Source organism: Dermacentor andersoni, chromosome 1, assembly GCF_023375885.2.
Source record: "Dermacentor andersoni chromosome 1, qqDerAnde1_hic_scaffold, whole genome shotgun sequence".
Taxonomy (NCBI): Eukaryota; Metazoa; Arthropoda; class Arachnida; order Ixodida; family Ixodidae; genus Dermacentor; species Dermacentor andersoni.
Window position 1 is genome coordinate 204,800,191 of NC_092814.1, and position 25,982 is coordinate 204,826,172.

The following is a 25,982-nucleotide window of genomic DNA, read 5'->3' on the forward strand; positions in this document are numbered from 1 at the left end:
TGATTGCAGCCAGTACCGTGAGTCAGCGTCTGTCTGTTCAGGCATTCTCTCAGGAGCGCATGGTTGCACCACAGGACGTTGTTGCACCGGCTCACTCTCCTCGTCCGTGTAATTCACCCCGACAGTAGTTGCTGCGCCGGTTGAAATACAGTCAGAGAAATCTGTTGAGTGACTGCTTAGAATTCCAATGTTGGCGAGATGAATTATTAATATATTGCGGAGGCTCACCATGGCAGTAAGTCTTCTTTGTCCATGTCCATTTAGCTCTGTGTTGGGGTGTGTCCGTGCACAATCTTAAAGGGAAGTTGATGGTCGCTTGTTGAGAAAGTAATTGGGTGGCTAATCTTTAAAGATATATATATATATATATATATATATATATTTGTTAGAATTGAGCCTTTGTCAGCAGGCTCAATTCTGGTTCTTGAGCTGGATAAATCGAAGAGGCAAACATTACTTGCGCGAGAAATCACAATGCACAATCGATCAATCAGATTAGATTATGGAGTTTTACGTGCCAAAACCACCTTCTGATTATGAGGCACGCCGTAGTGGGAGACTCCGGAAATTTGGACCACCTGGCGTTCCTTAACGTGCACCTAAGTCTAAGTACACGGGTGTTTTCGCATTTCGCCCCCATCGAAATGCGGCCGCCGTGGCCGGGATTCGATCCCGCGACACCATAGCCAATAAGCAACCATGGCGGGTGCCCAACCAGCAAAATTTCAATAATTTTAATTTTTTTCATATTGCCTTCACAGCCGATTTTGCAATTTACGAATCGCTGCGCGTGAGTTCGCCACCGCGTGTATATACTTTAAACGAATCTTGAGCATGACTCCCGTTTCGAGATATACATTCCCGAAGTATGCGACGACATACATGGGCGCCCAGGTTAGTTCTGGTGGTCATTAATTAATTAATTTGTTTATTTTGTTCATTGGATAGTGTCTGAGAGGTGCTCAAGGCTAAAGGCTATATTGCCTGAAGAGGCATCGACTCCCCTTGACCGATGTACACACACAATATAGTTGCATACTTCATTCAACACATGTATCAGCTAGCGGAAACCACACGCAATACCGTGAAGGCAACACAGCCAAAAAAAGTAGAGACGTAAGAACATGACATATAAACACACATTGTAATTACGCAGCTTAACATGCTCTATTGTATGTATGAATAAGTAATAATAATCAACATATGTGAAATATCGCACTTGCACTGCTAATGTATGCATAGAAACATAATGTGGTAGTAAGAAATTAATCAACTGTGTACAGTTTATGCACTTCGACAGGTCGTAAGAAAAGCATGAGGCACAGGTGCTCCCAGAATAATTCGGAACGCCGGACACGCAGCTGCTCGTCGGCGGAGTGCGCCGGCGGAAAAATACAGGCAAGATCTGCGCATGCGCGGTCTCCCTAGCGAGCAAGTTTGGCTCCCTAGTGCATCTAGATTGGCGTTGCCTTGCTCCAAGAAGGTAGCGCTAGGTGCCCTTCAGCATTGTGCAATGGAGGCTGGGCGAATTAATGTCTGTAGCACAGCATGCATGCACCGTAATCTATAAATAAAGGCTTGTGGATTCCTTGCAGCGTATTCTCGCCATGGTCTGCATCCGGTCTGGGAAATAGCAATGCTTTGCGTGATTACGTGCTAGTGAGGCGACTTGGCTACAACGGCATCGCTGCCTTATTTTTCCACCCTGTTAGCCTGTCCTGCGAAGTATTAGCTCTTAGTAAAAGATCTCCCTATCCGTGTTACTACTAGCTTTGTAATACGAGGACAATTTCTACTATTACATGACCCCTCATAACGGGTGTGTCTGCGATAGTGGCAATACAAGAGTTTACAAAATGAAATTACACGGCACGTTCGTCAAGGCCAATTTCACGCGGAGGAAGTCACTTCATGCAGAGGGCACTCTAATGAGCTCTTCACGACTCTAGTCATCTAGTGCTGCACCCGTTACGTGGTTCAGATTTAGGTGCACGTTAAAGAACCCCAGGTGGTCGAAATTTCCGGAGTCCTCCACTACGGCGTGCGTCATCATCAGAAAGTGGTTTTGGCCCGTAAAACCCCATAATTTAATTTTTTTTAGTTACGTGGTTCGCATGCATTGTGCACCAATCAGTCATGGAATCTGGACCATTGGTAGCGAGTATCCTTACCTATTGATCGCGTGTCGGCGTTTGTTGGCGAAAATACTCATTTTAATACTCATTTTCTTTTGCTCAGAGGAAATATACAATAAGAAAGGGCAGGCTGTGTGAGCTGAATGCAAATAAAAAAATAGTAAGAAGAACACAGTAAATCTAGATAACAGGAAGAACACTGCGGTTATTTCTTCCACAGTAAACAAAAAGAATCGAAACGTAACTGCTTCGTCTAAAGCGGTTGGCATGCTCCGCTATCAATATCTCGCGAATGTGCCGTCCACGCGAAGCACAGCTTGTACGCGGCGTGCAATTGACTAGTAGAGCGCATCTACGAAGTCCCTCGTTTCACCAAGGCGATTCCACTCACGCGTTATGGCGAGCCAGAACTCGTCGGCACTGGCCCCACCAAGATTCAGCTTGGACAAACTTTCCTTCATCATGCCCCACACGTTCTCCATAACATTGAAGTCTGCGCCTTTCGGAGGCCAGTCAAGAACGCGAACACCACGTTCTTGAAGAAACTTTTCCACAGTTCTGGCGGTGTGCATCGGGCTCAGGTCTTGTTGGAACAAGTAGCAGCCATCTTTAAATGGCCCGTCCTGAGCGTATGGTAGTAGGTGGTAGTCCAGAATTTCGCAGTAAGCTCCAGCTGTGAACGATGGGGACAGTCGGATTAGCGGACCGATGCCCTCTTTGCTAATTGCTTCCCAAACGTTGACAGTACAGCGGCCGCTGCTGCAGATCTCAGAAACATACCCAGGCTCGTATCTACACGAAAAGAAGGGAATAGATAACGGTCTTTTCAGATGAAATACCTTTTGCGCGTCCGAAGAATTTGTGCTTAAGAGATCAGAAAGAAAATCAAAATACCTGCAGTTATATGGTCTCCATACGCGACGCTCTTGATCCCATCTAGATGAAAATGTCGATTCATCTGAGAATATGACTTCTTTCCATTCTTCAGTCGTCCAGTGCTCATATGCCCTGCCAAACTCAAGGCGCCGCCGTTTTTGGCGCTCCGTAAGGTGTGGCTTTTGAGCCGCGACAAATCCACGAAGACGAGCCTCTCGCATGCGCCTTCTGATTGTTTCCTCACTGGCTTGCAGGTTGAGGGCTATCTTGATCTGGCGAGCGCTCTGAAAAGGATGGGAACGGCTGCAGCAACAATGAGAAGGTCGGACTCTTCCGACGTGCATCGGTGTCGTCCCGATCGTGCTGCATCTTTGAGTCGGCCATCTTCATCCCTGTATGCTTGGATTATTCGGTTGACCGCACTTATAGATATTTCTGTGAGGCGGGTTATCTCACGTTGAGGTATTCCTTGTGAACTAAGCTTAATTATATTTCGCCGCACATTCATCGGCACTCTTTTCGGCATGTTGCCTCGATTAGAATAGGGCGGAATTCGCGTAACTGTCCTTGTTTAAATGTGTTCGTATCCCTTTATCAATCGAGCCGCCGATATCATCACGGTTGCATCAGACGAAAACGCCGCCCTTTGCCAGCGCTAGTCACGGTCACCTACCCTAAATATTTTGAGCAAATGATAAAAACGGCCCACACGAAAAATCAAAAATGAAAAAGGCGCCCAAGCACCCGAAAATGCAGACATGAGCGTTTATGCTCCAACGCGAGTGCATGCGCAGACAGCTTGTCACAGACACCACCGGCCCAGCCCCCCTTGGCAAAACGTTAAGGGGCACCTAGGGCTACAGTTTTGGAGCAACGCAACACAAACTAGATGCACTAGGGAGCCAACCTTGCTCGCTAGGGAGACCGCGCACGCGCAGACTATCGCACTACTTTTTCCACGTGCGTGCTCCGCCGGCGAGCGGCAGCGTGTGTTGCGTTCCGAATTATTCTGGGAGCGCCTGTACATCCATGACCTTTGAAAGAAATTACGTGAAACATCAGAGATTCACCGCGGCACACTTCACTAGTGCTAGAGGTCTTGCGTATATCTTATGTGAACGACATGTTGTTGGAAATAAGAAAAATTTCTGCTTTCTTGTTTGAAAGAAGGAAAACATTTTGAAACATTTTATTTTCTACAAGATTTAATCCTTTTAGTACCTGGAAATTTTGTGCCGGTCGGCCATAATTCGTTCTAATGGCCGGTGTCCTTCACTTCGGCTCTCGAATAGCGTACGTGTTAGGTCGGATGTTTGGGGTGTTCCAAAGATTATTTTTGTGAATGCATTGTAAAAATTCTAAATAATTAACTTGAAGAGCGTTCAGTATCTGATACATTGAATGAAATGGCTCTTTTCTGAAGTTCTAAACGTCTCCTATGTAATTTTCAAACAAGCGTAGCATCTTTCATTGCAATGAAATCAGTTTTTTTTGTAGTTTTAAGGAGGAGGTAGTAGTTCATCATAAAAGGTTAGCATAACTGATTCTAGACTAAAAGAAGGAATAATATAACGTGCGTTTTAGTCACCCGGGTATACGTTTATGTATTCTATAAGGACTACCCATAGTTCCAGATAATTCGGCTGTAAGCTTATTCACATGTGTGTTCCACAAAAGATCCTCTTGGAACCATACAGCTAAAAAATTTTGTTCCTTGACCTGAACAGCAAGTGCTCAACCACTAAGGTAATTGTTCTGTTATCTCTTCTACCTCTGGTATTCAACAAACCAAACATTCTTTATTTGTATTTAGATTTAGACCATTTACATTTAACCAGTTCGTCTATCGCTCAACCTAAGAGTTGGCCCTATTTTCTAAGGACGTGTACAATCTGGCGGAGACTCGTCGTCAACAACTGACGTCACGCATTATCAGCGCAGGTAAGAGAGGGACGTCCACCATCGCTGATTCATCGCTGATTCAAGTGAAGCATTCCGGAGTCCGCCACTATGGCGTGCCTCGTAATCGAAAGTGGTTTTGGCACGTAAAACCCCATAATTTAATTTTTTTTTCAAGTGAAGCATGACTACCTCTGCCGAAGCCATACCAACTTGCAGAACCCCGAAACACGACTCGTCCACCAACTACAAATTTCCCGGCAGCAGTCCGCGCAAAATGCCAGGATTTGCGAGTAGCCTTCATGCTGAAGTCACTCATGAATGTTACGCGTACATTACTGACGAACTTATGCGCCCGGAACCTTCACATCGCACTGCAGGTACTGAACACGATGGATACAGTATTTGCAAGTCTTGAATAGCATTAAAAAATTAAATTATGGGGTTTTAGGTGGCAAAACCACTTTCTGATTATGAGGCACGCCGTAGTGGAGGACCCCAAAAAATTTTACCACCTGGGGTTCTTTAACGTGCGCCTAAATCTATGTACACGGGTGTTTTCGCATTTCGCCCCCATCGAAATGTGGCCGCGGTGGCCGGGATTTGATCCCGCGACCTCGTGCTCAGCAGCCCAACACAATAGCCACTGAGCAACCACCATGACTCCTTGAATAGCATCGTGGATCATTTAGCGCTGTCGTTCCGCAAAGATGTCACGGAAGCATTCCTTTTTCATTGGAATGTTTGAGGCCTCAGATCAAATATTTTTGGATTTGGGACTGACCTACAGCAGCTGTCTGAACTTTACTTTGGTCTCTCAGTGTCTTCGAAGTATTCTAAAATGGTTCTCATACATGAAGCCCACGGAAATGATCATGTTCCTACCTATTTGAATATCAAAGGAGTGGCCAAGTCTTTATCTACTTCTCTCAGCTGAATGATTCGCATTAAGCACTTCGCTTTGCAGTCCGATGTAAAGCGGCCGTGCTTGTTGCCCACGTGGAATGTTGCTTTGGATGCAGGACATTGTGTTCATGGATGTCTCGTTGGACTCCCACACCAGTAACACGACTGTGTTGTACCTGCCTGCTCACGAGTAACTTCTGTGTCGGCTTTGACTCAATAACTGTCTGTGCACGTCTCTATACTTTCTCTCTATGTTTCTATCTACTCTCGGTACCTTCTGTACCTGGAGTCTACTCCAGGTACAGAAGCGTCGCATCACTATACAGAAGTTGGTGCCACTGAGTTCACTGAGAACCTACCTAGCGAGGCAGTGAAACGCCCGGTGTGTCCGTTTTCTTGTAGAGCATTCTCACCCCCATCGTACTTTTCTCAAAATCGTTAATTTCTCCAAGAAGCAGCACTAAATAAATAAGGACATTGCAAAGATGCTTCAGCACTGACACAAGGATCGGTGACGCAGCTCCCAAGGTAGGTTCACGCAAGCCATTAGACATTTTTAGTTTAACATTAGCGTAATACTGGGGATAAGGGAAGCAGCTTTACTGTTCCGTAAATGAACTTTGCAGAAAGCAAGTTTTAGTATAGCGTGGTAGCGTAGCTTACATGCGGGACGTGATTCAATTGTGCCTTGAATTTCGCATACATAGTGCATCTAAGTTACTGTGTCTGTTATTGCGTCCGAAAAGTGCTAAAGGCAACGCAATAGAAGCCAGGAGCACGTTGTATGTATGTGTGCTATCAATGTCCTCCGATCTGCGGCAGAAAAGTACTATTACAAACTGTCTACCATATCATGTGAACTCTTCCGACCTAAGAGGCCATATGCCGTCCATAGGTGGAATATACCATAGGTGGAAGTAATGTCAGGTTTAATCTCTCATACAAACAGGCGGGTACAGTAGTAGAGCAGTAGCTTCAAGGTTTATTTTATGCAGACGACATTGTGTTGCTAGCTAACAAGCAAAGTGATTTGCAACGTCTGGCTAATATCTGCGGACAGGAAGGGGAGAATTTAGGTTTTAAATTTAGCGTCAGAAAATCAGGTGTTATGGTATTCAATGAAAACCATGAACAGACAGTGGCAATACAGGGCCAGGAAATACCTGGGGTGAAAGAATATAAATATCTTGGTATACGCATAAACGAAGGCAATAGATATGTGGAAGCACAGGAATAAACAATAACAGTAAAGGGGAAGCGAAATGCAGTCATAATGAAGCACAGAGCGCAATGGGGATACAATAGGTACGCGGTGCTCCGGGGTATGTGGAAAGGTGTAATGGTTCCAGGACTTACTTTTGCAAATGCGGTTGTTTGCTTTAAATAAGGGGTACAATCAGGACTCGATGGCAACCAAAGGGCAGTGCGACACCTCGCATTGGGCGTTCGCGGGAGGACTACAACTGAAGCTGTGCAGGGTGATATGGGCTGGACAAATTTTGAAGTGGGGGAACCTCACAGTAAAATTGAATATGAAGAACGACTGAGGAATATTGGAGAAAGTAAATGGGCTGGGAGAGTGTTGATGTACTTTTAAAGAAAAAACATTGATTCACAGTGGAGGAAAAGAACTAGGAATCTCACCAGCAAGTATGCGGCCTGTAGGTGTGAGCAACACAGCAACAAAGAACGTCAAGCAGAAAGTCAGAGAGGCTGAAATAATCTCATGGGTGGCGACAATGGAAAAGGAACCTGCCATGAGTAACTAATTAAGAGTAAAAAACGAAATCAGGAAAGAAATAATTTATGATAACTCAAAAGGAAGCTCATTACTTTTCGAAGCGAGATCAGGAAGCTTTAGAACACGCACCTATAAAGCGAGATATAAGAAGGAAGAAGAAGCATGTGCTTGCTGTGGTAAAGCAAGGGAAACGGTGGAGCATGTTTTATTAGAATGTGAAGATATCTGCCCAGCGGTTGATTTAGGCACCACTGGACTTCTTGAAGCCCTTCGGTTCAGCGAGAGCAGGGGGAAAATAAGCATGTCCGCAGTAGAGATTAGTAAGAGGTGATTGGAAGATTGGTGGAAGAAAAGTAGGGAAACGACAAAAAACGGAGACGTAGAAAAACAAAGTTCACAATAGGGGTTCAGAATCTTTGGTTATTGGAATTCATCGTGCTTTTCTTTTGCTTTCCTTTTTTTCTTTTTTAACCTAGGTAGGGCATTAGGCAGTACAATAGCAAGAGCTTGGTTGCGCAACCCACCGCCCCGCTCCAAAGGGGATGCTCATAACATCGATTCATCCATTCCTCTCGTTAGGCTCAGACTCGTTCGAAACGAGAAGCGATCTCGAAAACTGCGCGAAGTTATCCTTAATACCCTGTCGTCGAAGCGGCCTGGAGACTGAGCGAAAGCCGTTCACATAGTAATTAGCTGCGAACGAAGTCAATTCTACAAAATTCTACAAATTCAGTTCGAAGCGGCGACCGGGATCACCGCCATGTTTTACGTAAACTACGTAAACCACGCAAAGAAGGTAACGTTAAATCTGGGAAATAGCGTGCGAACGTGAAACAGCATGGGTCGTTTAGCGTTCTGGGCATGCGCATTTGAATCCCGCTATTACGCTGAACATGCTAGACTAAAACGGCCTATTACTACGACGGGCTGCGTAGTTTGGGTGGACTTGAATCCCAACGTTACCTGCATTTTCAGTCTTGTCTACAAGCCCTTATTTGTTTCGTTTTTAATGTGAAAGCATTAAATGCCCCATTACGCGAAAATCCGTCGTAGTCGGCGGCGTGACCGATTGATGGAACCAAAAATGGCCGATGGCATATAGAGTAAAAACCCGTCCCAATAAGCTTGGATTGACGTCAAATTTCTCAGAGAGGTCCCTGTAGACAAAGTTAATTAATGCCATTGATAAGAAAATTTGGTAAATTTTGGCGTGGGTAGGAATCGAACCCGGTTTCCTTGCTGCGAGACGAGCACGCTTTCCCGAGGTGACGGCGGCTCCGCGGTTCTGGTTGACTTCAGGTGTGCCTGAGCGTGCACGCGTCATTGTTCACATCACGTCGGAGCCATCTGGCTGACTAAAGATGTGACCTAGTGCATGCGCCTTTGGGCATGTGACGGCGCAGCCAATGGAGAGGGGGTGGCGCCACGCCATGAATGTATAAAATGAGTTTATAAAATAAAAAGTATGAATGGCCAATTGAATGCCGCTGAGCGGTCCTTCGAGTTATGAACTTCTGGCGGACCATCGAGAGCGTTAAGACGCTTGGCGCATTCTGATTTGGCCTTACCGAGGCGCAGTTAGAGCGCAGGCGAGATCTTTTGCGTACAAGGAACACGCGGGAAAAAACATTTCACCGAAGGGACTATAAAGCTTTCGCATTCGCGCACGTAAGCAGTCTCAAGTGTCTCTACTGAATTGTTTTTGCTTCTCATATTGAGTCACAGGATAGCCATCGGGCCTTGTGTGCCCTTCACGCTCCCCACCACTTCATGCAATAATGCGTAACTCGCCGTACCAACAACCACACTAGCATCAATACCTTAATAAATACTGATCGAGGTTCTGCACTGACCATGTATTACCGACTGTTTGGGTGAGCAAGACGTCTTGAGAGGGACTGATCGAAATAAGCTTCTCCAACTCCACCGAAGACTATCCTTTGAAAGAAGACCCGCGCGACGTCTGCGAAACGAGCGACATACACGAAGCTTTCTTTGCGAGCCCTCCCAGACTTTCCTGACCGTGGATGCTAAATGCTGCTGCCGCCTTTCGTAATAGCTCACACTTAAAAAAAAAGCGTTATGCGTTCGATAGTCGATCGAAATTCAGTTCCCCAGCACAGCATTCCAATGGTCTCACGATTAGGTTACAATCGCACGCATACTTCTATTGCGACAGCTTGCACTAGCCCTTTGAGATGATCGCCGCACGTGTCGCATTGCGTAGCACGGGTGCCCGAGAGCAGATGCGTGTGCGCCAGTTTCCTTTATACCTAAGAAGCAGCAATAAAATGCGAAATTTTATAGCAGTTGATCAAGTATGTACTCTTCGAAAGCTTCGCTTCACATGTATTCTGAGATGTGCGTTGGATCTTAATTTGTTTCAGCCGGCGAAGCAGAAATGAAAAGTGAAGCCGAATACCACAGTAATGTCCCTTCGCCTTAGTGAAATACTCACAGTAACCACTATTTTCAATGTTGTTACGGTGGGAAAAGAGGACAAGGTCGTCGATGGTGAAGACGACGAAGTAACAACAGCCTTTCGAGATTCTCGGCTGCTGTTTAAATACGCCTTGTAAATACATCTAGTAAATAGTTTTATACCCGTGGCATTTTGGTGGACGTGCGGGGTACGCGTTTTCGCCACGGAGCTCCGCAGAGGACGTCTCACCCAGCCTGGGATCATGCTTCTAGTAGAAGGCACCGCATGTGCAGCTGCAATGCCGACTACGCATACCCAGTACGTTGCTCGACCTCAGCCGCAAGACCCCGGCAAGTTCACCCGCCTGGATGGTGTTGACGTATAGAAGAATGGTTGAGGATGTATGAGCGCGTCAGCAAAGGGAGCTGGCCATAAAGCTGGCCAATGTCATGTTCTACCTCTACTGAACACCGCGAACGTGGTTTTACACAAACGAGGAAGAGCTAACCAGCTGGGGCTTGATCAAAGAAAAGCTGTCCGACGTTTTTGGCAATCCGACTGGTCGACAACTAGCCGCCAAGCAACAACTCGCCACGCGAGCCCAAACTGCTACCCAGACGTATGTCTCGTACATTCAGGATGTCCTAGCCCTCTGTCATAAAACCAACACGTCCATGCCAGAGGCGGACAAGGTTGGACACATTATCAAAGGCATCGCGGACGACGCATTCAACCTTCTGGTCTTTAGAAACTTGTCGACTGTCGACGCCATCATGAAGAAATGCCGCCGTTTCGAGCAGGCGAAGAGTCGCCGTATATACGATCACTTTACATGGCTTCCAAATACTGCAGCGACCTCTTTCTGTACCGACCCCACCGAGCAATCTAGCTCGCCACCACCAAGCGAAAACGTGGCCCGAATTGTGCGCCGCCAACTCGAAGCAGCGTTTCCTGCCTCGCCTCAACCGACGTCGTGGGACAACACCGCTGTGACGATATCGCTCATCCAGTCTATGGTTCGACAGGAAATCGCTAATATGGGTGTTCCCAGCGCCTGCTCCTTGAGTCGCCCTGACAACCGCCGTGTTCCTATGCCTCGGTCCTATCGCAGTCCACCTCACAGTGTCCGTTATCCCTACACTACCAGGAATCCATCGGACTGGCGTACACCTGACGACAGGCCGATCTGTTTCTGCTGCGGCCGAATCGGTCACGTTTCCCATCACTGCCGGAGCCGTTGGCCATCCCCTCCTCGAAACACCTTCCGGAATTCAAGTTCGCCCCGAAGTTCCTCACCCCGTCGCTTTTACGACGCTTCCGACGCCACTACCTCGACTCGCCGCTATGCTCACTCGCCCTCGCCTCAACGTCGCCAACCACGTCCACCCCAGCTTCACCGCTCGCCGTCGCCGACCTCCCCCGAACCATCCCAGCAGGAAAACTAGGCAATGCGGTACCTCGAGGTGGTGCTGCAATGTCGGATTCGCCACAAAATCCTCCTTTGACGCTGTTTACGAGACATAACCTTCTTGACGTCCAAGTTGATGGCACACCCGTCACAGCCCTCATAGATACCGGAGCACACATATCGATTATGACCAGCCGCCTACGACGCCCATCTAAAGAAAATTGTTACGCCTGCCGTTACTCGGTTCGTACGAATCGCTGGCGGTAGCACGGTGACCGTGGTCGGAATGTGTACTGCACGTGTAAGCATTTCCGGCCGCCATACTGTCGTCCTTTTCACTGTGCTTGACCAATGTCCACACGACCGCATACTAGGCCTAGACTTCCTCTCCGCCCATTCAGCCCTCATCGCTTGTTCCTCCAGTACTGTGCGTCTTGACCTGCCTCTACTGGACGTTCCTCCAACACCACACGAAATTCGCCTAAGACCGACTGATTTTGTTCACGTTCCACCACAGGTCTTGACATAGATCAATATGTCGCCTTCTGCGCCAGTTCCCGATGGTGATTACATTTTCGCTCCCATAACTGCCATCGTTCTCACCCACAACGTTACTGTCCCGCATACAATACTGAGGGTCACAGACAATCGCACGTACCTCCCTGTGGTGAATTTCGGGCTCGATAAGCAAATTCTGCCTAAAGATATCACCCTGGCTACAATCACTGCTTTAGGAGTTAGTTGCGTTGAGACTTTTGCCGTCGACGGTTCCTGTGAGCCTTTCCGGTCTGCCAAATGTACTGACAAGGACATTAGGAAAATGATCGCCCCGAGTCTCACCCCTGCGGAGACTGAACAGCTGTGCAGTCTATTGCTTTCCTACAAGGATATATTCGACCTGAACAACCGACCCTTATGCCAGACGTCACTTTTCAAACATCGTATACATACAGGCGATCATCCACCCATCCATCGGAGACCCTCCTGAGTTGCAGCTTCGGAGGGTCACGTCATCAAAACGGGAGTAGACAAGATGCTAGCGAAAGTCATCATAGACCCGTCGTCAAGCCCCTGGGCGTCTCCTGTCGTGCTGCTCAAAAGGAACGACGGCTCATGGAGATTCTGCGTCGATTACTGCCACCTCAAACGCATCACGAAAAAGGACGTTTACCCACTACCTCGTATCGATGACGCCCTCGATTGCCGATACAGGGCACAGTATTTTTCGTCCATCGACCTAGGGTCGGGATATTGGCAAATCGCTGTCGATGATCTAGATCGTGAAAATACCGCGTTTTTAATACCTGATGTACTTTAACACTGCAAAGTTATGTCTTTTGGGCTATGCACCGCTCCGGCTACCTTTGAGCGTATGATGGACTCATTACTCCAAGGATTCAAGTGGTCGACTTGTCTCTGCTACCTAGATGATGTTATTGTGTTCTCGCCCTCATTCAGCACACACATTGAGCGCCTTTCAGCGGTACTTGCCGTTTTTCGCAAGGCTGGACTACAGCTCAATTTCAAGAAATGTAACTTTGGCCGTCGTGAGATTTACTGTTCTTGGACATGTCGTCAACGCGACTGGCATCCGGCCGGACCCAGAAAAAATTCGCGCCGTGAAAGAGTTCCCTGTTCCACGGTCTGCAAAAGATGTCCGAATTTTCGTGGGCCTTTGCCCTTACTTCCGCCACTTTGTTAAAAATTTTGCCACCATAGCACGCTCTCTCACATATCTCCTGAAGAAAAGTGTGCCGTTTTCATGGGCATCCTCTCAGGCCACCGCTTTTTCTCTCGCCTTACCACCATGCTCACCACCCCACCGATTCCTGGACACTTCGCTACTTCAGCCTCTACAGAGGTGCGCACCGATGCCAGTGGCCACGGAATCGGTGCCGTCTTGGCACAAGTTCCACACTGCCATGAACGTGTCATCGCGTACGCTAGCCGTCTTTTGTCACCTGCGGAGCGGAACTACTCTATTAACGAGCGCGAATGTTTGGCCGTTGTGTCGGCAGTGGAAATATTCCGCCCCTATTTATACGGCAGGCCCTTTTCTATTGTAACGGACCACCACGCCCTCTGTTGGCTTTCGTCCTTAAAAGATCCCACAGGGAGGCTTGGACGATGGGCTTTGCGGCTGCAATAGCATTCCTATTCGGTGGTGTATAGGTCTGGTCGCCTACACAAGGACGCCTACTGTTTGTGCGGTTACCCTGTACACACGCCCGCCATCGCCGGCATAACACTTCCACAAGTGCTCTTTCCATCTCCCAGCTTTTGGGCATGGCCAACGAGCAACGCCATGACACTACTTTGAGGACCCTCATTGACCGAATGGAATCTGCTTCTACTGATCCATCATTACGGTGGTTCGTTCCCAATCACGGGATATTGTACCGACGCACTTTTCATCCAGACGATCCTCCCCTTCTCCTTGTCGTTCCTCAACACCTCCGCTCAACCGTGCTTCAGGAGCTTCATGACACCCCAACTGCTGGACTGGACACCTTGGCTTTGCTCGCACTTACGACCGCGTGCGCCGCCGCTTCTACTGGCCCGGCCTCGCACGCTCCGTACGGCGCTATGTAGCTGCTTGCAAGTCCTGTCAACATCGTAAAAAGCCAGCGACGCTTCCTGCCTGGTACTTACAGCCAATCGACATTCCACCTGAGCCGTTCTTTCGCGTGGGTTTGGATCTCCTTGGCCCTTTCCCCGAGTCCAGCTCCTGCAACAGGTGGATCGCTGTCGCTACTGTTTACGCGACGCGCTATGCCATCACTCGGGCACTTCCCACGAGCTGCGCAACCGATGTCGCAGATTTCCTACTCTTGGATATCATTTTAGTACATGGCGCCCCGCGACAGCTCCTTACTGACCGAGCCCGCACTTTCCTCTCCCAAGTCACCGCCAATATCCTACGCTCATGTTCTACCAAGCACAAACTGGTTACTTTCTATCATCCCCAGGCCAATGGCCTTACTGAGCGACTTAATCGGACCATTACTGACATGCTATCGAAATACGTTTCACCCGACCACAAGGACTGGGACGTGGCGCTGCCCTACGTCACGTTCACCTATAATTCATCACGCCGCGATACTGCTGGGTGTTCCCCCTTTTACTTACGCTTCGGTCGTGACCTTGTATTACCATTGGACGCTTCACTCCCCTTGACACAGGATTCGAGGACCGAGTACGCCCGCGATACCATCGCCCACGCTGACCATGCGCGCCAGCTTGCCCGTACTCGTCTGTTGGCATAGCAGGAATCTCAACGGCACGCTTACAATCGCCGCCATCGTGACACGTATTTTGCACCCGGCTCTCTCGTGCTACTTTGGTCCCCTTGCCACCGAATGGGCCTCTCCAAGAAACTCCTTCCGTGCTACAAAGGCCCTTACCGCGTTCTACGTCAACTGACCATTGTCACTTATGAGATAATCCCCGAGACCTCCGTCATACCACCTGGTTCCACATCACCCGACGTCGTACACGTCTCTCGGTTTAAGCCTTACCGACGGCCCCGTCTGAAACACCGGGACGGTGCTTTTTCTGCCGGGGGTCGTGTTACGGTGGGAAAAGAGGACAAGGTCGTCGATGGTGAAGACGACGAAGTAACAACAGCCTCTCGGGATTCTCGGCTGCGGTTTTATACGCCTTGTAAATACATCTTGTAAATAGTTTTATACCCGTGACAATATATACGTTCTTGAAATGCACTAGAAATACATCGTCGTTACAATTTACCGCTTTCATAAGCGCCCCTCTAGCAGTTTGGGACGATCTTAAACTGAAATGGCCAAGAGAGAGAGAGAGAGAGAGAAACTTTATAAAATAAAACAAACTTGAGGTCCCGTGGTTGGGGCCCCTAGTCAAGGGCTCCACTGGCGTGAGCGGCTCTCTAGGCTTGGTCCAGGAGAGCAAGTTGGCTATCCTGACCCTCGTCCACAAGCCGCGCCTCCCACTCTCTTTTAAAGTCTTGTGTTTTTAGTAGTGTTGAGTTTATATGTGTCGTTCTGTTTGGGCGCATCCACGTGATGTGCGGTAGAATGTTTCAGCCAATTTAGGGGACGGGTATATTGAATTTGGTGCTAATCTATACCTACATGATTTCACTACTGCTATGCTTTAATTACACCACCGGAACACGTGATAATGGGAAAAATACTACCAAGAAAATTTTTTTTTTGTTTATCTACCTAGATATTGTGATTTCACGTGCAGCTAATATCCGCATCTTTAGGAAATCTATCTGCAAAACTTAAACAGAGCTGTCTCTTACCAACGAATTTTCAAGGAATCTGGGGCCGAATCCACAAAGCTTTTCGTAAGTAAGCGCTCTTTGTCATTGGTCAGCTGCCTTCGCTAATGCTAGGCGTAGCATCAGGATCGGCTGAAATTTGATATTGCGAAAAATGTTTGCGTAAGAGCTTCTTGTGAATGCGGGGCCCTGTGGCCAAATTCACAAAGCTTTTTCGTTTGTAGATGTTCTTCACATTTGGCCATCCGCCTTCACTAGTAGTACGTCCAGTGTAAGGATTGGCGGCAATTTTTAATAAGTAAGCATCTCTATGCCAATCCAACGAGGAAATCTGTCCGTCGGTCACGTAAGACGAATCGCTATAAGGAAATAAATGTATAAAACATAATAAATTCGGAAGAAAAACGATCTCGGTGGTGAGTTACGAACCTACGACCCTACGCTCAGAAGCCGAGTGTCTCATACACAGATCTAAACACCCACTTTCTTTTCTTTATTTACTTTCTGCGGATTGAAACAAAGCAATACAATCACAAATACATGCAAAATTCAGTAATTCAAAGCGCTTGCCCGTTTTCGGCAAGTGCTTTTAATTACTGAATGTAGCGTACTTTAAAAAAAGCTTTGCCAATTACCCCATATGGCATCTGCTTCTTCCCAACCGCAAAGAGCTAAACATCTATGCTTGCAGAAGCAGAATACATCTGAATCATAGGAATATGTTGTACCGGCGGTACAAAAGAAATGTCGCATGGGAAAAGTTTCTGTGAATGTTTTGTTGAAAGATTTGGTGATGGTGGACTAAAACCCATCTCTAGGACTACATGTAGAACCGACTTGGAGCATTGTAGACATAAGGAAAGTGCCGACTTTGCGAAAATTTAATGCCAAGCGCGCCACATCCCCGATGAATTTCGGTGGTCGCGGTATGTGCCTTCCCTTGGGGCGTTCCTTCACCGGCGGAAATCCCACCGACCTCTGAGGGTTTATGCGCTTCTCGTCGCGGAACACTGACAGATAAGCAGCCAATGAGTTGATAAGGATGATAAGTAGTGATGAGGGGTTATATGAGTCTCATCACGGTTGTTAATGGTTCGACGCGAATGGATGATGCGCTAGAGAGCGATAAGGGCTTACAATGATAGGAGCAATTCCGATAAGGTTGATGAGGTTCGATAAGGGTTCATAAAGGTTGGATCGAGTGCAATAAGGTTGATAAGAGTCGGATCGAGTGCGATAAGGTACATAACAACCAATAAGGTTTGATAAGGGTCGGATCAAGTCCGATAAGGTAGGTAAGGGCCGATAAGGGTTGATAAATGTTTCTTCTTGTCGGATCAGGTTTGATAAGACTGATAATGACACCGGGCTGCGTCGAGATGAGCAAGTGACACAATGCTTACGCCTACTTAGACAACTCCAGTGGAGTTTCAGCGCGAATTTCTTTTTCCGAAGTACAATTATATCGTAACAGTTTTTGTGAATACAGGACCTGTTCAAGCTAATGTAAAACACGTAATAAACAGAATATCCTATAGGGTAGGGCTTCATCTGCCGCCATTTGTTATGTGAGACGCCGCACTATTATGTGCCTCAAATAATTGTTCCGCAAGCACAGCTGAATTGTTTGTGTCTAGTTCCTGCACGCAAGCCTTATTTCGTGGTCCACAATATTGTGACCAGAAGGAGTCTTTCAGTTAGTCATCGGAAAGGGGAAAGAATCATTATTATTTATGCTGATGCGCTGACCATATTAGAATTGAGAAAATCTTGTTGCCGAGCTAGTTGGTTCATGGCTTAGAAACAAAGGTTACGGCGCTAAGCAGACTAGGACGAAGTGATACACAAACGACATATACAGGCGCGAACTTACTACTGTGTGTTCGCCAGAAACCACTCAATCTTATACATGAAGCCTAACTAGGAATGAAACCTACGAGCAGTGTTGGCTCCTATCACCCCTGTTGGTTTTTCTCTATTGTGACTGCTTTGCACATAGGTTTGATGTATAAAATTGCGTGGTTTCTGACGAACAAACAGCTGGAAGTTGGCGCTCGTACAACATGTCGTTTGTGTATCAATTCGTTCTCGTCTGCTCAGCACCGTAACCTTTGTTCTTTAGAATATAGAATTCTCTTCAAATGGATATCGCCTGATCGACTGTGATGGGTTTTTGACGCAACGCAGTTACCAATGCAACTATCTTTACCCACAGCAAATATGCATGTAAATAGTGGCACGAGTGCAAACCGTCTGGACCCGACTGCCTTCCACTGCAACCGTTTCCCTGATGTAGACTCTTTTAAGTTTTAGGTTGGTCCTTCTCCATACATAAGGCGGCAAAGATAATTCACCTACGCAATTGTCCTCAAACTTGCTTTTATGTGTGACAGCGTGAGTTTTATAAACGACGTCCATTGGTAAAAGAAATCATCAGAAAACAAAAAAATTGCCAGAATTCGGCGAGTTCTCCGCCTTTGAAAAAGATAGTGCAATACCGTCCCGACTCGCCGCGGAGGTGAAGCCGGCGTTAAGCACTCCCCATATGTGGCGCGGTCCCGAAGATAGTGCAATGCCGGGCCGACCCGTGGCGGAAGTGCAGTTCGCTATTAAGGGGCCCACATACACAGCTTCGCTGGTCATCCTCCTTCACAGAGTGGAAGGGCACTGAGTTCTTTTTACCTGCCCGTTTTAGCGACAACGCGAGTATTTTTTTTTCTTTTGTCTTATTTGTCCTCGCTGTGGCTAGATGCTTGTCGTCTTGTCTGCCCTTTGGCGCACATTTGGATATTTTTATACGTATTTGCACCACTTACTCTTGTTGATTAACCTTCCTGCCTTTCCTTCTTGTCTCTCTGTCTCTCCTACTTTGACACCGGCAGATATTTCTGCTGTTCTTGTTGTTGAAGTTTTGTCTTCGATGACGCCTTGGGGCGGGGGGGGGGGGGGGAGCTCTCTAAAAATTGAACTTCAAAAGCAAATAATATTTAGAGCAGAAAATTTTCGAGCGACTCCTGCCATGTTTGGCATAATAATTAGCTAACGTATTCTACTTATAATGCTGCTATGGCACATTTGCTTTTCGAAGATTTATGTCAATGGAATAATTGTTCGATCGGGAAAGAGAGAGCGAGAACAAACGATTCAGGTCACATGCACGTATGGTGCATGCGTACCCCGTCTTTGAGGATTTCACGAGTACCTATAAATCAGATCTTGCCACTCGTGTTTAGTCTTTCTTGTTATGCGAATTGGAAAAGGAATGTTTTCTTGACCGCCACCTGGAATTTTTAATATGATTCTTTGCGAACACCTGGGCATGTATCGACAAAAAGTTATTGAGCAATAACAGCTCACAGAAGCATATGACAGCCAATCCCAACGCTGGACATATCCTTAACGAAGGCAGCTGGCCAATAATAAATAGCCCTTACCAACACAAAAGCTTTCTGGATTCGACCTATGATACGCAGATTATTGAATGGTCAGTGACCAGAGTAGGGGCCAGTGGACTATATAACAGCTATGCTCGTCAACATAGAAGCAGGGCCGTTTCGTTTTAGCCCACACTGCCAGATTGGATCTCTTCACATTCGGTATTCGAGTCTGAGCCGCGCGCAAGGAACATGAGAAATAGCTAAAATTACACCACCCCTCCTTTCTCATTTCTTTTTGCGGAAAAAGCGCTACGAACTAAAAATTCTATACGCGTCGCCTGTCCGCGCCAGCTTCAAGTCCCATACAAGGACCTGCAGGCTGAGAGAATTCCTTGCGACCGCAATGTCAATGTCCTTTTCCTTGTGCGTCGATGCTATAGCACCGGTGTAAGCGTACTTATCCAATTGGTTTCTCCGAATCAAACGGAACTCGCATTCTTGCAATCACTGGCGAAATTTCTGGGTCACTTGTAGGCTCAACTTTTTTAGCCGCTGACAGGTAACGAAAATTTGAAAGCAAAGCCGTGGGGAATTACCCGATTTTTATGAGTCATTGGGAGACTGGGGTTCCCTGACAACGGGAATCCCCTGCTGTACTCCGAGTTTGGTGTCGTTGTATAGTTGTTGTTGTGTACTGATGCGAATGTTGCACAAAGAGTTCCGGTGATTCATTACTTCAGCCCTCGGTGGTAAGGGGCCTTAAGAAGTGGGCGTCTTTCGAAGTGCTTTCGTTGCCTTTACCAGCTAATACGCTGTTTCTTTTCTCTATCTGTCTCGCTCTCTACAGAATCACAGGCAAGACAAAAGTCGTAGTGCTCTCCTCGGGCGTGCGACTTATGTTTTCTAGTTTGTCAACCATTCCACAAAGCAAATGACTGTACAACATACACGAAAGCAAACTATGCCTGAGTTTATCAGCGTTGCTAATTCGGCTGGTTACCGCGGACATTACCGGCGCTCCGTATTGCTACATCTTCATAAATTTCAGGGTCCCAGCTCAGACAAGTGATATTTGCCTTTAACCGATTCGCTTCTCTAATATGTCCAGCATCAGGATCGGCTGGCATTCGCTCTTACGAAGAATTCTAACGCAATAGTTTTATGTGGATGTGGGAAGATACCCTCAAATGCAGGTACGGCTCAGCTGCACCGCATAAATGTAAAATTCTTTGGAACGTCATTTTGGGTGGTGTTCATATTGTACAGCAGAGTGAAGTTTAAATGGTGCAAGCATTCTGGTTATTAATATTATCGGGTCCGAAGAGTTGTCTTTCCAGAGAATCACTAAAATACGATCACAGTGCTGTTCTTCTGTTGCCAGAGCATTGCAGTTTTATTTATACTTTTATTCTTGTAACGCTAGATCAAGAGCAGCATGTCTCCCAGCTTGTTGAAATTGGACTTAAACACTGCAGAGTTTCTCAGTAAGCAACATTTAAAAACATTTATTCTAGTGGAGCGACATCACTGCCCTAATGTAACTCACCTGTAAAGGGCTTTAATAGAAGGTAATCTAGAAATGAGACCTGTCGTGCTGTTAAATTTAGCGTCTAAATACACCAATGCATTAACCAACATGTAGGATTCATGCGCCATACAGTCATTTCAAAAGCGAAAACTTCGAATATATGTAAGTCGTAATAATTGTGTATAGATGAGCCGCTAATGGCCTTTTGGAGTCCAAACAGGTTCAAATATTTACCGTCAGTTATTTCTTGCTAACATATACCACACGCAACTGGATTGAGTCATAATTACTCGGGCTGACACAGCCCTACACTACAGCGCTAACGTAAGTTCAATTACAGGCGGGGTGACGTCTAAGCGGAAGCATGTATCTCGGCGAGTAAAGAGAGTGTGCGCATGCGGCATCGGGTTCTAATTTGCCACTGGCGTATAAACGACTTGAACCGCTCGTGCTTTCGTGCACATTGTAACCAGTGCTTATTTATTTATTTATTTTATTTGTGTAACTGCATACCACCCAGTGGGCTTTGCAACAGGGAGAAACGAAGAAAACGAAGAAGGACGTACAAAAATGAAGTGCGATCAAGGCCACATCACTCGATAACAACAGTACTTCCAAATATATAAGTACGTAATAGCACACAAACCCACCTCTCCGCCATAAACCTAGACCGCTAGTACATAGCTAAAAACTCAACTGAAAGCCTATTAAAACAACAATTAACAACGATTGCGATTAACAACAATTGCAGTAACACTAAAAGCTGCAGAGAACCAAAGCCTCCGCGAAATAACGTTCACAGCAGCGGGGAACATCGATTGTAGCAATGACAACATAGTCAAAGTAAGGTGATGTCAGCAAAGCTGACATGAGCGAAAATATGACCAAGACTGCAAGAAAAGAACAAACCGTGACATGTGTTATGACATGTGTTGCCACAGGTCATAAAAAAATATAGAAGCACATTTTCGCTTGAAGAATCAGCAAAAATTAGCAGAGTGTCTATGCTGGCAAAAGTGGTATTTTAAACAGAGTTTTTGCGGGCACGGATCGAGTGCTTATTGTTGGTCCTATAACATGTACAGTCGTGAGCACGCTTAACGTAAACACGGGAGCGCGTGCCGCACGGTGCTATCAGCGACGCCTACCGATGCAAACGCGAAGTTCTGCACATGCGCAGTACTTTTGCGGCGTGGCTATTTTACCATCGCGCACATTGCGTCATCAGAGCGAACCGTCGTCGTCTGCTATGTTTTGCCTCGGCTGCTATCGTCGGACTTACAGCGATCTGCCAGTTAGTATCAATGAAACAAGAGCTGGCTAGGTCTGTGCGCCAGTACCGGCCTTCGATTTACTTTTAGCTTAGACTTTGCGTGTCTGCAATACCAAATGAACGCCCACTGAATGACGTTTTAAAACAATATTACTACGTTACTGCGTCTCTTGCCTGCTTCTGAAGATACTGCCGTTCTTTCTTTTTCACTTTGTCCTTATTTCGGAGCGTTTGCTTGGGTTCCAGCTTTCGCCCTGCTTTGCGCAACGATTACTAACAACAAAACATGTAAATAGTGAAATATAGTCAGTACTCTAGTCTTCCAAATTACGTATCGGGTTATCGGATGTGACCGAAATATAATGCAAGAGAAACTAGCCTTTCCATGTAAAAATTATAAAACGTTTATTTGCTTCAAACGCGCGAGGAATTGCATATGTCTCAACAACGTCTCAAAAACACAATAAATAGTAAGTAAAGAAAGAGAAAACAGCAGCAGCACTTGAGTTTAGTAGTCCCACTGCTGTCGAACTTCTTCCCATAAGACGTCTGCAGTTGTGGCGTAAAGCGGTTTCTTCGCAATGGCAGCTTTCATACGACCCCATACATTTTGTATTATATTCAGGTCGGCACCTTTCGGACACCACTCTAGCACGGGGATCTGCTTCTCTGAGATATATTGTTTCACAATCCTGCCCGTGTGAACGGGTGCCTGGTCGTGCTGGAACAGAAAATTCCGGTCAGGAAACAAGTTTTCAATGTAAGGCAACAATACACCGTCCAGACTACGACAATACTTCGCCGAGGTCAAAGTGCCGTGGATACGTTGCAATGGGCCCAGGCCATGTCGGGATATGAAGCCCCATACATTCACGCTTGTTCTTCCACTGGACAACACACTTCGCACGTTTTCAGCATCGTATCTGTAACACAATGTCTTGTGAAAATTTACCTGGTAGATCATGAACAAACGTGCAAGTAAATCAGCCTTACCGGGTGCCTGAGAGTCGCCAAACACGCGCCCTCTGGTCCTGTCGCGTGGAAAAGGTAGACTCATCAGAAAAGATGACGTGACTCCAGTCCTCGCTTGTCCATGGAGCAAGCTGCAAAGCAAACTGCAGCCTTGCGTTCTTGTTCGCCGCTGTCAGTAATGGTTTCCGTGCTGCCACGCAACTGCGAAACCCTGCATCCTTCAGTCGACGGCGAACTGTAGAATCTGAAGCGTCGAGGTCTAAGGCTTCACGAATTGCTCTAGCGGGAAGGAAAGGATCCTGGACCACGGCTGCGATGATTAACGCATCTTCATCCTCCATCGTAGATCTTGGTGGTGGCGCCCGGGGGGCATCACGGATGCGTCCTTCATGCTTAAAAGCCTGAATTATTCTATTCACGGTCTTCAATGGCCTGTTAACCAATACTCCGATTTGACGTTGGGTATACCCCTTATATGCAAGATGCACAATTTCACGCCTCTGCTCTTCGGGAACCCTAGCCATGGCAGTATGCCGTCACCTGTGGGACGTTCAGAAACAGCGTCTCTATTTATATATTTGCTCATGGTATGCTGGGTGGTGGCGTGATCTTTATCATAAAACGTGCGGCAGCCGGCGCGCAGCATAGCAGACGATGAAGGCGCTTTCCGGTGACGCGATGCGCGCGGTGGTAAAATATTCAAGCCGCAAACGCACTGCGCATGTGCAGAACTTCGCGTTCGCACCGGCAGGATCGCTGATAGCACAGTGCGGCACGCGCTCCCGTGTTTACGCTAAGCGTGCTCACGACTGTACAATTCTTGGCACGGCGGCTGCGGACGGCTTCCGAGCACGGCTGGGAGGTTCTGACGGTTTCTGCAATGTCAGCCTAGTAACGCTTTCACCTTAAACGAGAAAGTAACATTAGTCAGGACGGGCGTTGACACGAACAAAGTGGGGGCTCTGCTTGCTACTCCTATGCACCAATGCCTTGCCATGGCGTCTTTCGTTGAGAGCCTGCATGCACGTGCGCCGTCCGTTCAAACGCCAGGCATGGAAGCGCGGCACACACGGGCGTGAGGCGCAGGCAAACACGAAGCGTGAAACCAAGTCGGGCACTGCCAGGCATACGTTCCGTGCGCTTAGCCGAACGGCCGAACGCGCCGAACAGCCCGCGCGTGTATGCAAGAGATGCGAGCTGGCGCGGGGAGGAATGCAAGCGCGCACCTACGAACCCTCTTTCCAACTGACCGTCAGCTGCGGAACAGCCGGACGCCGCACTTGAAATTTATCAAGCGCGTCACTTCACCTCACGAGCGCGAGGGCGAAGTTTGCCGTTGCTCGGTGCACCCTCAAAGACGGGGCCAGAAGCAAGGAAGACGCAGTATCTTCCTTGCTTTAATGGGAAAGCACTATTAACCTACAAACCAGGATTTCGCCTCTGTCTGGATGAAGCCTCTTTGCACAGATACACGCAATATGAAAGTAATCTGTGCCCGACGGTGGAATCAAAATTCGGCCGTCGAGCACAGCAGCCCGGTGCTCAAACATTAGGCCACAATCTCGTGCACACTTCTCGTTCCAAAGGCAGCCAGCTCTCTGAAATGCTCGGCATATGCACCCCATGCCACTTCCTCGTGTTCTTTCTTTGTGACCGCTCGCGCGGGACGTTACGATAATCAACCGTGATCGCTATAAAATGTGCACGCGTGCCGTGCCGCTCTGTCACTCCTCCCTAAGTCCTCGCCTTGTGCGCAACATCGCCTGCAGGCGTATGTGTGAAAGAAAAAAAAAACGTATATCAAGGCAAACAAGAAAAACAGATAAACAAGATATCTGATCCGCACCGGCGGGCGTGCTGCTATGCGAGTGTTTTTTTTTTGTCGAAGTAGCGCAACCTTACCAGCGTCTCATTTGCCACCAACGTTGGAAACGACGTGCGATGCCCCAACAAAAGAGGATCGTGCTGTGATAACCGCAGCTGACTTGCGAATTTCGTTCCAGCGTTATTGGAACGCGTCCTAAATAGCGGCGTGCAATCTTACGAGTGTGCGCCAGTGTAAGGCGGGGACGGCATCTGTGGCCGCTCTTTCGCGCGTTGTTATGAGCAGTCGTGAGGTGTACGCAGGAAACATGAGCACGCCGTCAATGCCGATACAGACTCGTGCAACGACACACTATGCATGTCGCCACCGCACAGGCACATCAACTACATACATCGGCTCTGAGCGGCTAGACGAAGTGACGAGCGAGCACCAGCCGGCGATTGAACGACAAATTTTAAGATCCCTAGGGCGATAGAGCAAGCTACGCGGTTCAGTTGCATTTCCAGAAAGAATGGTGATGGCTTAATGCCGCAAAAGCACTCGCATTAGGTCCAGAATATTAACCTATGGCAATGAAGCGGGCCATATAGATAGGGAGGCGTGCGAGCAGGCAGTGGATCAGTGATTCATAGATCGACAGCTTTCTGACACAACGAAAAATTCACGTTCATTCGAACTTACCGTGCAATCCTTTGACAGGAGTCGGAGAATCCCCAACGCTGCGCGGTTGGACCTTGCAGCAGCGAAAAACACGGGAAATAATGAAACCCGAGACGAAGCCTCGGCTGCTCGCACATCCGAAATCACCACAGAAATCGGGCCTGCGTGCGCCTGGCCGTGTTCCTCCGCGTGGTTGCGCCGTCGCGCAAGTTCCGAGCAAGAAGTTAGTTTGTTTGAAGTTTTAATGCCGCATTAGCGAAACGAGTATGGGATGTTTTTTTTTTTTTATTTGTATATACTGCAGGCCCTTCACGGCCCGTGGAGGAGTGGTACAGAAATACAATGAAAAAAAATCATGGTGACGAGTCAATACACTGAATGCGGTAAAGAAAAGAGTCGATGTTATTGCCACACACAATATCGTTAGTTAACTTGTTCCACTGGGAAATCGCTGACGGAAAAATGGAATGCTTGTGACATTAACACGACTCGGGGGAGGATAGATTGTTTTGGAATGATGTAGTCTGGTTGAGCGTTTTGGAGGATCTTGCAGGTAATGAGAACGTGCTATCTGGAAATGACCATGGTATAATTGATTGATCAATTTTATTCACGAAATTGCTCTTCTCTGCGAGAGGGATTTTAGGTTTGCCCTTGCTAGCAGACCTGAGATACTGGACTGCCTTTTGTAGTCCG

The 25,982-nt window shown here is 47.3% G+C and overlaps 2 long non-coding RNA genes across 2 annotated transcripts; both read right to left on the bottom strand.

Moving 5' to 3' along the window:
* Nucleotide 1: 1 nt before the first annotated feature.
* LOC129380774 (uncharacterized) lies at nt 2–25,619 on the bottom strand. The gene is made up of 3 exons (XR_008608948.2): nt 25,308–25,619; nt 229–293; nt 2–131 (listed from the first exon to the last, which is right to left on the bottom strand). It is a non-coding gene; the product is annotated as an uncharacterized lncRNA (long non-coding RNA).
* LOC140215281 (uncharacterized) lies at nt 22,218–23,331 on the bottom strand. The gene is made up of 2 exons (XR_011892240.1): nt 22,823–23,331; nt 22,218–22,752 (listed from the first exon to the last, which is right to left on the bottom strand). It is a non-coding gene; the product is annotated as an uncharacterized lncRNA (long non-coding RNA).
* Nucleotides 25,620–25,982: the final 363 nt, after the last annotated feature.